We start from the raw sequence: 16,871 nt of genomic DNA, 5'->3' as shown, positions 1-16,871 counted from the left end.
ATCTTGTAATGCTTTATTGGTTTTTGTGACTTTAAGGCATTTAGCTTAATAGTAATGATATTATTATATTGTTTTGCAATGAAAAATCTTTGTTATAATTCATAATATTAGGAGTGAAGGAAAGTAAGCTCATTCACGCAGGCCATATGATAAGCTCAATTCTTTCTGCAGATAGCGTGACAGAGAACTAGTATGCAGGTGCCGAAAGTGTTGAGTGACCCTCTCAAAGGAAAAATAAACTTATTGCAAAAGAAAAATGTGTGTATCAATTTTTTCAAACAATTCTGAGAAAATACAAAAGACAATAGTAAAATAGAGAAGAGAGAACTGACCCATAGTGTACACAGCATAGTAATATACAATACTATAAATAGAGTAGACCTAACAGGCATCTAAGGAACACTCCCTCCCTCCAAGAACAGCAGAATATGTATTCTTTTCAAGTGCACATGAAGCACTCTCCAGGGTAGACCTTATTTTAGGCTATGAAACATATCTTAGCAATTTTGAAAGGATAGAAATTATACAAACTATGTTCTATCTCAATGCAATGAAATTAAAAATTAATAACAGTAGAATATTTGGCAAATTTACAATAATGTGGCAATTAAACCACAACAACCTAAATAACCAGTTTGTCCAAGAAGAAATCACAAAATAAATTACAAAATACTTTGAGATGAATTTAAATGAAAACACAACATTCCTAAACTGTTGGGTTACAGCTAAAGTAATACTTAAATAGATATTTATACTGTAAACCTCTATAGTAAAAAAGAAGAAATATCTCAAATTATAATATGTTACCTCCATGAGGATAGGATTATATTTGATTGTTCTTCTTCCACAGTAATTGCACCTAGAATCAGTTATTTTCTTCTCTATCTTCCGATAGTATGCCAACTCAGTTGCCTCTCACACTGTAGTTATATAACTTGTTAGCCTGACATTAATAAAGAATGGATGGAATTTTGCTCATTTTATTAAGCCTAATTTAAATGACCATTCATAATGTCTCTCAACTTCTCTGATTATTTTGGTTCACTTGTCAGTATTATGTGATATGTTTTTGTACTTGGGTTTTACCTAAAGTGTATTTTAAAGGTGGGAATGCATGATAAACATCAATAACAACATGATAAACAACATAAAGCTCTTATGTAATATGTCTTGCTTTTTTATTAATTTGCTTTTTTCTTTTTTTATTGAAGTATATTTGATGTTCAGTATTATATGTTACAGGTGTGCAATATAGTAAGTCACAATTTTTAAACATTATACTCCACTTACAGTTATTCTAATGTTTATTTGCTTTTTAATAGACTTCATCTTTTAGTGCTGTGCCTTACACTTTAATAGCATTGTATTCCACACTGGTATGATGATTACCTTGACTTTCACTGAGAATAGCTAGTATTGAGCAAAACTTTCCATAATTTTATATGGTTATTTTAATGTTCTTTTGTCTTCAAATGTTTGTCGAAAATGCAAGCTAAGTAATATTTAAAAGTGTGCCTTTCTATTTTATGGATATAATTGAAATACAGCTGCATATCATACAAATGATGGAAAAGTTGGGTAACTATAAATCAGTATTTTATATTATAAATTAGGTGTTTATTTTTTAAAATAAATGACCAATGTGTTGTAGCTACTCATGCATGCAATTTGGAATTTAGTTTTGTTTCTATGTGGAGAGTATTTTAGAAAATATGGGCATTGGATAACTTCTTGAAGGCTTATGTTCTCTTTTGACAGAGATATTTTAAAGGATTACTCTAAACAATTTTTAAATCAATAAGTAATTATCATGGTTCTTTCCAATCAAATAAATATTGACTTTAGAGAAGACATATGCTTTTTCTCTATTTCTGGGAAAGAATGCTGTGATTGCCATTTACCATCATTTCACATTAAATAAATTCAGATATTTGTTAAATGAAGTGATACAAAACATTTAAAAGAGATACACACTGACATATTGTTTTGCTGTGAGTTACAACAACATACTCTGGCTTTTTAAAAAAACTGGTCTTTGTGTATCAGTTTGTAAGAGATATTTTTAGACACTATGTTTGTGTGTTTATTTGAGGCATTAATACCAAAGCCTGACAGCATTATCTCTGCTGTTTATATCACTATAAAACTGGTTTATAGTGATAACAGTTAGTAATGTTAAGACTAGATATATAAGTAGTAGTACTGATTGTTCCACAGTAAAATTCACCTTATAGTGACATTAATGAACAATATTTGTGCCATCATGCTTTATGGTATCAAGTAATTTCACTGTAAGAGAATAATAGTTATCCTGAATCTTCTAATCTCATAGCTAAAATTCATTCATGGTACATTTAAAAAGAATTTTATTTTATATTGGAGCATAGTTGATTAACAATGTTGTGTTAGTTTCAGGTGTACAGCAAAGTGATTCGGTTATACATATACATATATCTATTCTTTTTCAAATTCTTTCACATTTAGGTTATTTCAGAATATTGACCAGAGTTCCCTGTGCTATATAGTAGGTCCTTGTTTGTTATATATTTAAATTACACTGGTGTGTACATGTCAATCCCAAACTCCCAATCTATCCCTCCCCCGCATCCCTTCCCCCCCAGCAACCATAAGTGCTTTCTCTGAGACTGTGAGTCTGTTTATGTTTTGTAAATAAGTTCATTTGTATCATTTTTTTAGATTCTGCATATAAGTGATATAATATGATATTTGTCTCTCTGTGTCTGACTTACTTCACTTAGTATGATAATCTCCAGGTCCATCCATGTTGCTGCAAATAGCATTATTTCATCCTTTTCAATGGCTGAGTAATATTCCATTATATATATGTACCACATCGTTAACCATTCATCTGTCAGTGCACATTTAGGTTGCTTCCATGCCTTGGCTATTGTAAACAGTGCTCAATGTCACAATGATTCACAGGCTTTTCTGTCCTCCTAAAGTTGTGAAGAATTTCTTTTTAAGCAAATATATTACAAGTTATAAACTTTAAAATATTTTGCAAAATTGGAATTAGTTTTTTAAGAATATTTTTTTCTTCTGAATGTTTTTTGGATATTTTATATTCTCATAGGATATGAAAGCACAACTTTTGCATTTTACGAATAGACAATTTTGTGTAAGACATTTTGTGATGATATTATAACCTTTTCATTTATTTTAAATGAATGTAATTCAAATATGAGTTCACTTATAACAAATGGTGTTTTTCCATGGTATAGCATTCTAAGTCATGTATGTTTAATTACATTGTTGTAAATTGATTTGCAGTTACCATATCATAATATTGACCAAGTAACAGATAAGTTGAATTATTATTTGTCTATTACATTTGCCAAGATAGATTAGGATATACTTTGCTATTCACTAATCCAAAAATCTCAGATACAGCACACCAAAGGTTATTTCTTGCTCATGAAATTCTAGGCAAACCTCTGGACACTTGTCTTCCATGAGTAATGATGGAGCCTAGGAAAGCCTTCATTTTCCTATAACTGCATCATGTTAAATAGATGTCCTTAACATTTAATGTGACAGGCTACAGAATTCTGGAGGGTCTCAAACTGGCAATTAAATACTTTGGCTAAGAGGCGATATATATGACCTCTGATCAAAACCCATTGTCCAACACTAGTCATATTCCTACTTCCAACTGCATGGAACTGGGAACTGCAATCTTCCATGTACTCCAAAGATGTGGAAAGATGATATTATATTAGAAATAGTGACTGCCCATCAAAGCATTCGTCTATGTTTAGCTAAAGGGAACATATATTCCTCCATATTTACCTGTTACAAAACAAGAATCTATAAGCTAGTAAGTAAATAAAATTTCCCTTATAAATTGGACACTTTCAAGTATTTTTTTAATTCTTTCTAGAAATAAAGATATCATTATATTTAGAGCATTATTTGTTAGTAAATAGAACAAACATTCTTATAAAGAATTCACTATAAAAGAACCCAAAATATTCATGAGCATTTCATATACCTGGCAGCATGTGGTTTACTACATTAAATGATGTTAAAGAGATTTTTAATATATGAAAAGAAATCATACATCTAAAATTTTATTATTGGTTAATTTACCTCAGTATTATACTTAGGAAAAATAGTTATAATTGAATCATGTATTAGTTACACTAATTTTTTATTGCTAATTCAACTCTTTTCTCATTTTTTTCCTTTATATTAAATGGTGTTGCTCTGGCTAAATGGGGAGAAAGATATCCACCTGGCATTGAATAGAATTGCATGAGCATCAGTAGAACTCCTTATTATACAAGTATTAAAGAAAATTTAAGACTAAAATACACAGTGTTATGTTGCATAGACCTGGGCAAAAAAAAAAATACCAAAAGAAATTATATACGTCCTTCCTATAAATGACCTGACAGAGATGAGAAAATAACTGTGGGCAGCCAATGAAGAGCAGAATTGCTTAGATGTTCATAAGAAGCCTCAGAAACATTTGCCTCTATTTTGTAAACTGTGCTTCTAGGCTGATATGGATGGGGGAATAAATATAGGTTTTCAAAATTTTCATTTTATGCCTGCTACTTGGAGAATGCCTCTCAGTTCTACGGGAAATCTATGAAGAATAAAAAATTTCAAGTTTAGAATTTTTTTATTTCTCATTAACTAAAACAATGTCTGGTAGTCCTGTATGTCTTTTCATTTATTTCATCTGATTTGTGATTGATCCAAGAAGCAATTTGTCCATGTAGTATAACACTTCTGCTTGTTCATTAAGATTCCTATGTAATTAAATGGTTTTCTTACTGAGTTTTTCTTATGATAATCTTATTTTTCTAAAGTTATTTAAAATTTTTTTTTTCTGGCTCTGTTTACTTAAATTTCTACAGAGAATTGAGCTGTTCTGAGGAGCAAAATGTATTCATGAGTATAACATGGTTTGCTAACATTGATGCTAACTCTAAGTTGCTTCATGGATATAAAGGTGATTGAGAATTATGTAGTATTCTTAAAAAATTGTTTATGTTTAAAATTTTTTGAAAGATAAAAGACAATTTCCCATAATATTTTCAATACAGTTCAAAAGTCAGGACCTCATTTATTTCATGATATATTTATATTGCTATTTAGGTATTAATCTGAATATTAATGATTATATTAACTTTTTTGAAATTTTACTTGCTTTTTAAAAACTTTTTTCATAAAAATGTATATGTTTAAGGTGCACAGCATGATCATTTGATATACATATACATAGTGAAATGATAGCTACAGTGAGGTTAATTAACATCTCCTGACATTAATTTTGTAATGAGATCACTTGAAATCTACTCTTTTAGCAAATTTCCAGTATTCAATTATAGTCATCATAGTCTTCATTAGATGTCTAGACTTATTCAACATACACAATTGCAAATTTGTGTCCTTTTACCAACAATACCCCATTTCCCCCATCTCCCAACCCTTAGTAACTAGACTTCTACTCTCTGCTTCTATGTATTTGACTTTTTAGATTTCATGTATAAGTGAACTCATGCAGTTTTTTTGCTTTCTGTGTCTGGCTTATTTCATTCAGTATAATGTCTTCCAAATTCATGCACGTTTTTGTGAATGGCAGGATCTCTTTCATTTTAAAAGCTGAATAAATAGCAGTTTCTTTAGCCACTCATCTGTTGATGGACACTTAGGTTGTTTCTACATCTTGGCTATTGTAAATAATGCAACAATGAACATGGGAGCACAGATATCTCTTTGTGGTACTGATTTCATTTCTTTTGGATATGTACCAGAAGAGGGACTGCTGGATCATATGGTAGTTATATTTTTCATTTTTGAGGAAACTCTATACTGTTTTCCATCATGACTATACCAATTCACATTCTCACCAACAATGCACAGTGTTCCTTTTCTCCACTTTCTAGTCAACTCTTGTTATGTCTTGTCTTTTTCATAACAGCCATTTTTACAGGTGTGAGGCAATATCTCACTGTGGCTTTGATTTACATTTCCCTAATTAATGATGTTGAGCACCTTTGAATATACCTGATGGCCATTTATATGTCTTCTTTGGAAAAATGTCTATTTAGATCTTTTGCCTATTCTTCAATTGGATTGTTTTTATTTTTGTGTCTTATTGGTTTTTATTTTTGCTGTTGAGGTTATGATTTCCTTATAAACTTTGGATATTAACCCTTTATCAGATATATGGTTTACCAATATTTTCTCCCATTCTGTAGGTTGATTTTTCATCTTGTTGACTGTTTGCTATATAGAAGGTTTGTTGCTTGATATATTCACACCTGTTTATTTTTGCTTTTGCTGCCTGAGCTTTTGGCGTCACATCCGAAAAATCATTGCCAAGGCCAATGTCAGAAGCTTTTTCCCTATGTTTTCTTGTAAAATTTTTACAGTTTTAAGTCTTACATTTGTCTTTAATCCATTTTGAGTTGATTTTTGTGTATGATGTGAGATAAAGTTCCAATTTTATTCTTAATTCCTTTTTTCCCTCTTTTAGATGATGTTAGGGAGAAATTCTGCTCTTTGACTTGCTCACAATTAATTTCTGATCTCTGTCAGGTCATTTACAAGAAGGATGTATATAATTTCTTCTGTTCCTTATTTTTAAAGAATATTCTTCTATTAGTTGACTTAAATATGAAACTGAGTTGTTTATAAATACACCAGATCTTTATCAGGTTATGTATAGGCTGCAAATAAAACTGATGTTTAGTGAGTAAATATAGCTAGAAGGCAAGGTTCCATGAAGTATGACAATAACTAGCTATAATAACTAGCTATGTGTCACATATGCTCAGTGAAATTCACTATGTTTACCTGAAAAATTGCTAATCTCCAAGAGTTCTTATAATTCCATTATTTAATTCAGAGTCCAGGGACTGGACATTTGTCATCAAGATGTGTCTAAATAAAATTTTAGCATTTCATTACACCTGATTAGAGGAACGTCACAGGGATGAGTCACCACAGATTATCACCTACACATCACTGAAATAAGTAATCATAGAGTTTAAATGTCCATCATAGATAATGCTAGGAAGAAATATTCATACATTCTATAAAGGGAAAATAAAACAGAATGTAAAATAAAGCTTAAATACAATACTCAGAGCAGGTAGAATTTTTAAAAATATATCACTTTGTTTCTTATGCTGTTGAATTATTATTTATTGTTAATTTTCCTATGACTAACACTTGTATATATTATGAAAGTTGTAAAGGCTGTTTAACTCTACCTTTTAAGTGTATGCTTGGTCATAAAGTAACCTTAAACTGATTGGGAAGTGTTGAAATCTTAGCATGAACTCTGACCAGAATGTGATGCTGGAAATAGATTGTGCTAGAGGGTTTTTTCTTTTGCCTGGGAGTGACTCAAATGTCATATTCAGGTAGAGACATATAATTCTCTTGATCCTCAGTACACTTCTTAGATTATTGCATATATATTCTATATATATGCATATATATATGCACAGAGAGAGAGAGAGAGAGAGAGAGAAATAGACTTAAAAGCAGTCACTAGAGGAGCAATTTGAGCATTCTTTTCCATTTAAATTAATTTACTTGTGTGAGAAGGTCACTGAGTGGATGAAAGTGAGGCTGTAAACATTTTATATAAATTATTATGCATTTTTACAGGGAAGTTTGCAATATCCATCATTACTTACCCCACTAAGGATATGCTCACCTGTGGGAAAGCTGTGAAGATCCTACAAGTGCATGGACATAAGAGGTCAGTAAAGTGCTTTCTTCCGTTGAGATTCTACAACACACAGATTTTTCTGCCAGTGGCTGCTTCAGACTGAGGTACAAACTTGGCTGGTAATGTTCACTTATTTAAAAATCTTATAGGAAAGCTAAATTCTCCCAGAGCACAATATATCGCCATAAATTAAAGGGCCTGGTTCCAAATCTCTCTTTCTGGAATTTTACTCTGGATATAACTTTTTTGAACATCTCTGCTTTCAGGGACCCCACAAAAGGACCCAAGATTTTCAACCTGCACTTTCAGCCTCAGCCCAAAGCATAACATTTGTGTTTAAGTTTTGAATTTTGTATTAAACAGCTATAATTTACTTTTTTTTTTTTTTTTTTTTGTGGTACCCGGGCCTCTCACTGTTGTGGCCTCTCCCGTTGCGGAGCACAGGCTCTGGACGCACAGGCTCAGCGGCCATGGCTCACAGGCCCAGCCGCTCCGCGGCATGTGGGATGTTCCCAGACCGGGGCACGAACCCGTGTCCCCTGCATCAGCAGGCGGACTCTCAACCACTGCGCCACCAGGGAAGCCGTATAATTTACTTTTTATTACTTATTTGGATGAGATTATTTTGGTTTTGAATCAATATTATTTTTCAAATCTTTTTTTGAAAAATCATTGTCGTATTTTATCTTTAGGTCTGTTTTGTTTAATCTCACTGTATGATATTATCATTTGCTTTGAGATTTTACATTATTCTCTTACAATATTCAACTTATTAGATTGAGGTTTTTAAGGACAGTTTTGGATTTATGGAAAATGTATGAAACAAGTACAGAGCTCCCAGCTCCCTTGACGTTTCTTCTATTATTAACATCTTACACCAGTATGGTATATTTGTTACAATCAATGTACCAATGTGGACATATTATTATTAACTAAAGTCTATATTTTATTCATATTTCCTTATTTTTTACCTGATATCCTTTTTGTGTTCTGGGTTCCTATCCAAGGTAACACAATGAATTTATTTGTTATATCATCTCCTAAGGTTCCTCTTGGCTATGCCAGTTTCTCAGACTTTTTTTTTTTGAATGACATTGACAATTTTGCGGTGTACTGGTCAGGTATTTTATAGACTACCTCTTTATTGATATTTGTCTGATGATTTTCTTATGATTAGATTGGTGTTATGGTTTGCCACAGGAAGACCACAAATGTAAATTTCCATTTTCATCACATCATATAAAGGGTACATTAAAAATATGACATCACTGTTGAAGTTGACCTTGATCATCTGGCTGAAGTAGTGTTTGTCAGGTTTCCCCACTGTCAAGTTACTTTTTTAACCCCCTTTGATTGACTTTTTATTGCTGTATTTCACTTTTCCTTTTAGTTGTCTATTTATATATTTTAAATTGTTACCTTTGATGTATTATCACTTATTTTATATCTATTTTCCTTTCTGAAGAAATACTGGTTAAATATTTAACCAAATACATTTTAATCTGGATCATGTATTTTCTACTTAGATACTTAAACTGATAATATTATCCAAGACAATGTGGAACGGAATAAATAATAAAAATTGGATCAGTACTTAATTTTGCTCAAGTTCTTTTTTATGAAGTTTTTTCCTTTATAGTCATTGCTTTCTGTGACCTGTCAGCAAAAGGGTTACCTAATCCCAACTGATGGAAATATTTTACTAAATTTCTGTTTAATATTTTATTGCTTCAACTCTGCATTGTTTTGACAACTTCAAGAAATATAAAATGGATATATAAGCCCATTTCCAGGTCTCTATTCTGGGCTCTCATTGATCCAATTTTTATTATTTATTTCATTCCACATTGTCTTGATTAATGTATGTTTCTTTTACATTTCTTAGTAAGGCAGTGGAAGTCTTAGTAACTTTTTTTCTTTTCCAAGATGGACTTAGATATTCTAAAGCCCTTTCCTTTTTCATAAAAATTTTATAATCAGATTGGAAATTTCAACAAGAAAAGAACAAAAAGGATGCTGGGATGATGTTTGGGACTGTATTGGATTTTTAGGTGAATTGAAGACATCTTAGCACTTTTGAATCATCTAATCCAACATATACTTCTCCATTCTCTTAAATCTTTTAAAATCCTTTTCAATAATAAGTTTTGATAAACATTTCAGAATTTTAGTCAAAACCTCTGAAACCAGGCCTTAGGAGGTAGGGCCACCTGAGTATAAGGTCCTTACCCTCCAAGTAAGTCTTCACTTGAGTAAAGCTATATCAAGGAGTAACTGGAAACTGAAGTAGACCAGGCATATAAAACCAAAACCTAACATTAGAAAAAAGGATTTGTTTCAAGCTTAAATTAGATTGACCAAGTACTGGCAAGTAGATGAAACTCCTGAAACTCTTGTGCATTGCTTTAGAGATATAAATTGCTACAGCTACTTTAGAAAACTCCTTAGCAGAATCTAATAAAATGTTTACTTACACTATGACCCACAATATCAATCCTAGATACATACCCCTAAGACATTGAAACTATATATCCACCAATTAAACAAGCTAAGTGCAGATAATGTTTACAACAGTTTCATTCATAGAAGTCTCAACATGGAAACAACCTAAATGTCTACCATCAGAAAAATGGGTAAAGGATTTGGTGCATTCACACAATGTCATACTACACATCAGTGAAAAAGAATGAACTAGGGATAACATAACAACACAGGTGAATTTCACAGAAATAATACTGAAAGAAGCCAGGCATAAATTACTATACACTGTATGACTGTATTTATATTACATTCAAATACAGAAATAACTGACCTATGGTCATGGAGGTCAGAGAAGTGGTTAATATGAGAAACATATTGTCTGTAAGGTGATGTGACGGAACCTTCTTAGGTATTGAAAATGTTCTCTATCCTAATCTAGCTAATGACTATTTGGGTATATAAAATACACAAAATTAATTGAGCTAGGGTTAAGATTCATGAAATTTACTGTGTGAAAATTATACATCAGTTTAAAAGAAAAGAAAAACACATAAAATGATTAGATTCCAAGTCTTACTCTCCACCATATTCAGAACGTAAGTAGTAAGACAGCTCTTTTGGAAGCAGGAGATCAGATGATTCTTATGGGGAGAAAGCAAAGAGTCCTAGAGGAAAGACTTCCATCTACTGAAATCTGGGAAACACTCCATTAAAAGAGTTGGCGCTGCAGCAGCCCCTATGAAATGAACCCAAACAGGTGACTAGCTCCATGCACAGACCAAAATACCTGTCATTGTTTTGTACTTTCCTTTTTTTTAATTTAAAGAGATAATCAAGGATCAGAAGTTATTAGAGAAAATATAAAAACATAAAAATATCCAAAATATGGAATAAAGGAATTCAGAAGAAACAATGCTATTTGAAAAAAAACAGGAGAACTTAAAAAAAAAAAAAAAAAACAAGATGACAAGTAGGATGACAAAGGAAAGTCTGGCATCAATGAAGTAAGTCAGAAAGAGAAAAACAAATACCACATGCTAACACATATATATGGAATCTAAAAAAAAAAAAAAGGTTCTGAAGAACCTAGGGGCAGGACAGGAATAAAGATGCAGATGTAGAGAATAGACTTGAGGACACAGGGTAGGGGACATATATACACTACCAAATGTAAAGTAGATAGCTAGTGGGAAGGAGCCACATAGCACAGGGAGATAAGCTAAGTGCTTTGTGTCCACCTAGAGGGGTGGGAGAGGGAGGGTGGGAGGGAGATGCAAGAGGGAGGGGATATGGGGATATATGTATATGTATAGCTGATTCACTTTGTTATACAGCAGAAACTAACACACCATTGTAAAGTAATTATACTCCAACAAAGATGTTAAAAAAAAAATAACAAATGCAGGTTTTTGTGAAAAGAAATGAAAAGATGCTCTTAGGAAAAAAGAAAGGTAATAGCCAAAGTAAACAAAATATTTCAATAGAATAATTGAAAGACAATGCCAAATAAACTCCCAAAAGATAGTGGAAAATAAAGACAAATAGATAACATAACAAGATAATTAGAAAAGGACTAGAAGACTTCTGATGTCAGAATGATATATCTTCTAAGACAGAACAGTACATAAGAGAGAGGAGAGGGACTTCCCTGGTGGTCCAGTGGTTAAGACTTCACCTTCCAATGCAAGGGGTGCAGGTTTGATCCCTGGTCAGGGAGCACCCACATGCCTCCCAGCCAAAAAAACCAAAACAGAAAACAGAAGCAATATTGTAAAAAATTCAATAAAGACTTTAGAAATGGTCCACATCAAACAAATCTTAAACAAAAAGAGAGAAAGAGAGAGAGAAGAGTAATATACCAAAGTAGTTGTGGATTCTAAGAAAAGGGGAAGATCCTGAGGAAGAAAAGTTTTGAAGATTTGCATTTCCCTTAGTGGAAACCCTTACATTACTGTATCTGCCTTTATTTTCTTATAGTATTTTCATTTGCTTTGTGTTTGTGTTCTATGGAGTAATTTAATAGCTTATTTTGCTTCCTTAACAACATCCAATTTTATACTAAAATATTAGGGAGATTAAGGAAAGATACTGTTGCATATACAATTAAAGAAAACAGAGTGCAATTTTACTAAAATGAAACTAGTTTTATTCACATTTTATCATGAAGCATTTTCTGTTAACTGACATTGCTATACTACTATATTGTAGAGAAAATTGAACTTCATGAAAATGATTCTAATGTTCTGTAAATTTTGGATGTACCTTTACAGTCACTATATTCTCTTAAAAATATACTTTGGTAGCTTCCTTTTATTTATAGCAAGAGAGGACATATTCAAAGATAAAAGCAAACAGACATAAATGGTATTTCTTTAGTTTAGGTATCATCATCTTGAAACTATGAGTGACTTCTTAAGAGACGTGGATTGGTGAGATAGAGAGGTCACATTTACAAAAAAATAGTAGTCAATAGTTTACTGGAAGTAATATCCAGCTTGCTTCAAAAAACTCCAAGTGATTTATCAAATTAAATTGTGATTATGATTATATTATTATCATTTATTATGTTCTATTTGGTAAAAATTCAGATACAATAATATGATAATTTCATATGTCTGAAATACTTAATGTCCTAGAATATTTATCTCTTCAATCTGATAGCAAACTCTTTATAAAATATTGGGTTGGAAATCATGGATATTAAAATAAAATCATAACGAAATTTTGATACATGACAATGCTCTCCATGCCCTTCATACCTGTCCAGAGAATCTCTTGACTAACTTATGGAGAGCTGCTCCACAAATTCCCTTGAACAGTATGTCATAGAGTTAAATCACCATTAACTATAAAAGTAGAGTAAAGCCATTTCTCAATTTTTTACAGTCTCTAAAATTCATTTTTTCTGAAGGAAGTTTGGAAACTAAATCAGTACATAATATAGGAGCTTTCAATACTAGCAGACCAATGCAATAAGAAATATAACTTAGAGGATCTTTTTACACTGCTCATACTAAGCCTTAATCTTCATGTACGTTACTTAGGATTTCATATTACTTGTTATAGTACGTTTAAAGTTCTTACAATGAATATTTGTTGTTATAGGAAGCCTAGTACCTACTTAATATGTCTGCAAATGATATTGGATATTCTCCTTGAGAGCCATCATTTTTTTAAATTAGCCCATTCGTGTGGTTCATGAAGTATTAACACGTTCTTGCCACAAATATACACATATTTATGTTGGGCACAAAACATAGCTCTATAATTAAGATTTTTTCATCTCAAAGGTGTGGCAATTAGGTCCAATAGGACCAATTCCCTAAGGTGTCAGGATGAATTTCTATGTGGAGAATCATGTGGGAATCATGAGAAAGAGATGCTCTCATTCTCTTGTAATATGTTTGTTAACCGTAAAAATGATATAAGTCCAGAGTTGCCAGAAGTCCTCAAATACCTGTGAATCAAACCAACACAGATGGAAGTAGAAAGCTAGAAATATATTTCTGATAAACATTGAACTTCTAGACCTCAAGTAATGCCTGAGTCAGCCATCTTGATCTTCTATATCATCAGCCAAAATATCCTAATATAGGCTTACTTAAAGTGGATGATGCCATTGACCACTTTTGATATGTGAGCTTGGCTAAATTAGATAGGTAGAAGGCAGTGTACGTCTACAGATTCCAACCTGTGAGAGTGACAGTACATTTTACATGGAAGCAAAATGGCAGAGTAAGCTTTCTGACCCATTGTACCCAGGAGCTTATAGTTTAAGGCATTTGTTAGGTAAGTATTAGATCGTTGGAGTTTCTTTACTAATTGTTGTGTCTTTAAATAAAGCCTTACAAAAAAAAATAGACAAACTTTGATTGAAGTTGGCCCATGTGGAAGCACACAGGAAGAAAATTACAGCTTTACTTGTGATACAGAGATAGTCTCAGTGGCATTCACTAGCATAGTCTTCTAATGATGAATTTTGCAGTATCTCAAACTTTAAGGATTGAGGATTCAATCCATAGAGATTAAGAATTCTCCATCCATCCAATAAGTATGGATGCAATAACACTGGAAGCTGAGAGAAGCCTAGCCATACCACCCATAAATATGTATTTTTCCCTTTCCTTCTAGCATGACAAAAAATAACTCTTAAGCTCATTAAAATGGCCATCAACCTGGAAGAGATTCCCTGACCTAAGCTATTGTTTCCCATTGTTCTCAGGTAGAGGCCAAGAAAGAGGACATCTGGCTGTCAACAGTCCAAGGTGAACACTTAGGCTTGAGTTATGCAGTCAAGAGCCTGTGCCTTGGCTCTTTCCCATCTGTGTTCTGATTGCACTCTTGCCTCCATTTTATGGCTGCCAAAAGCAGCAGTGGTAGTGGAAGGCCTTGTTGGCTCTGTTTGTCCTTTATTGTTGATAACATGGCAATTAACCCAACCCGTCCACAGGCTCAATACTCATTCATATCATCTGCTGGGGAGTGGTCACATCTCTCTCCTAAGAAAACTTCTAAGAACATAGCTTTGCAAAACCAGTGAGCCCTTTGATTGATATTCACTTTCGCTTCCTATTCATGTGGTAATGCTGTACTATCCTAGGAGAATCTTCAGCTGTGCTGGCTGAGAGATGGAAATTTTTGACTGAATGGGACTGTTCTTTTGCATGACCACCTACCTATTCTTCCAAGTGGTGGCAGAAGTATGATGTCATCAGTATTGAAAGAGATTATATTCTCTGTATATAATGCAGTGACTGCAGTCTAAGGATTTCAAGAGAAAAAAATGTTGGAAGATGTGCTACATTGATGCTAAAATAATTCCAAATGACAAATATAACATGAACAGAAAATAAGTGATCATCTACATTTTTCTGCTTATTCTGGATAAGACTTGCATTTGTGTTTAACATCAAAAGAACGATAACAATCCTTGAGAGAGTCAATGGAAGGTAGAATCCATGGGTGGCCCAATGAGTGATGCAGCATACAGGCAATTATATAACCAGTGTTAAATGGCATTAGGGAAAAGAAGATCTATATTCTTTCAATGCAAATGAGTACCAAAGAGCCATGGCATTGTTAGTATTAATTATATTGCTTCCTTTTTATCATAGTGGGATACATGAAGTTAGCCAGGAACCTACTGTAATTTTTATTCTCCAATAGATAACAGAAAGAGATGATACCTAAACACAATGAAGACTCTTCACCTGCATTGAGTGGACAATAATTAAATACATAAAAACCTCTTCTCTACCAATTCTTCTAAATTTTCACTGATTAATCACTTTATCTCATATGGACCAATGGATATAGAAAGGCGCCTTGGAAAAAAATATTTGCCCTAAGTTCTCACATCCTAAAGTCAGGAGAATAAGAACAAGAGACAACTGAGGAACACAATTAATGAAATTAGTTTATTTCATAATAATTCACAATTAATGAAATATTTTTGCACTTTGTTAAAAGAGACTGATGTGGTAAAGCTGTCCTAAATTCTAAGTACCATATAAGATATACTCTCTGAAAGCCACAGATACACCAAGGATTGTTTTGTCCTTTGAGTCCTCGTTATATTGCTTATTCTGGGCAATAAAACTGTATTGTGAAAATTTATTTGTAAATAGTTGTAAAATCTCCAGTTACCTGAGAGTGTCTCTCTTCCTTGATCTGAAAGAATTAGAGAAACATAGGGACTACCCATCTGACCAATGTAATTTGCAGTACTTAACTCTGTGTTGTAGTAGTTTTATGGAGATACTGCCTTGATCCCAGGATGGGGACATTGTGACTCTAGCTTAAATATAAAATCCTTGCTTCTCAGAGAAATACAACCTGGATGAATATGTTTCCAATAGGCTGATATAGATATGATATATGTGAATATGATATATGATACTGTTGATTTAATATTTCCTTTGAATGTGTGTTCACTTTTATCATGGCAAACAGATCCCTTTCACAAGAGTGGTCATATTTTGGTTGCATTTCAAAAGTGAGCAGGAGATCATGAATGTTCAATCCACCACACATCTTTTTTTAAACTCTTCCTGAGCTAAATGCGAGTTTTGTACTTTAGCAAGCAGTGAATTAGGTTTCCAATGATGTGAAGAGAAGAGGGCAGACGGTTCCAGATGGCTAGTGCCACAGAAGCTAAGGGTCAGTGTTTGAGGAAGGAGTGGGTACAGTATACAATCTCAATTATTAAAAGTCAGTAGACAGGAAAACAGCCAAAACGGTAACAGATGAATGAAATGACTCTGTTGGCATGAGCAAGTACTGTAAGCTTTTTCAGAGCTCCCAAGGGCAAATACATTATTAGTAGATTTGTATCTATTAGGAGCATGCCATGGGATTAAGCTGCTGTGAGTTTATTCTACTCTATTTTTTTCATCTGCTATTTTTAAAAGCTTGAAAGAGCAGAGCTTCATAATTAAATCACCTCTTTCATTACTTGAAAATAGTGTTTCTATAAGAACACATTAGTTTTCAGTTCACCTGAATGTAATTACTTACCTTTATATTTTTTCCTAATTATTCTGTACTGCATTAATATAGTTAGAATAGAAACAATACTGTTTTTCTTTCCAGGGGAACTGAAATTATCATACATTGCTTGCAGCCTAACTTTTTTTCCCCTTTGACTAGTTATAGTGCAATAGATATCAGCTTT

This window comes from Grampus griseus (assembly GCF_964374135.1).
Source record: "Grampus griseus genome assembly, chromosome: 4".
Lineage (NCBI taxonomy): Eukaryota > Metazoa > Chordata > Mammalia > Artiodactyla > Delphinidae > Grampus > Grampus griseus.
The sequence above is the reverse complement of the archived record's forward strand: the minus strand, read 5'-3'. Positions refer to the sequence as shown.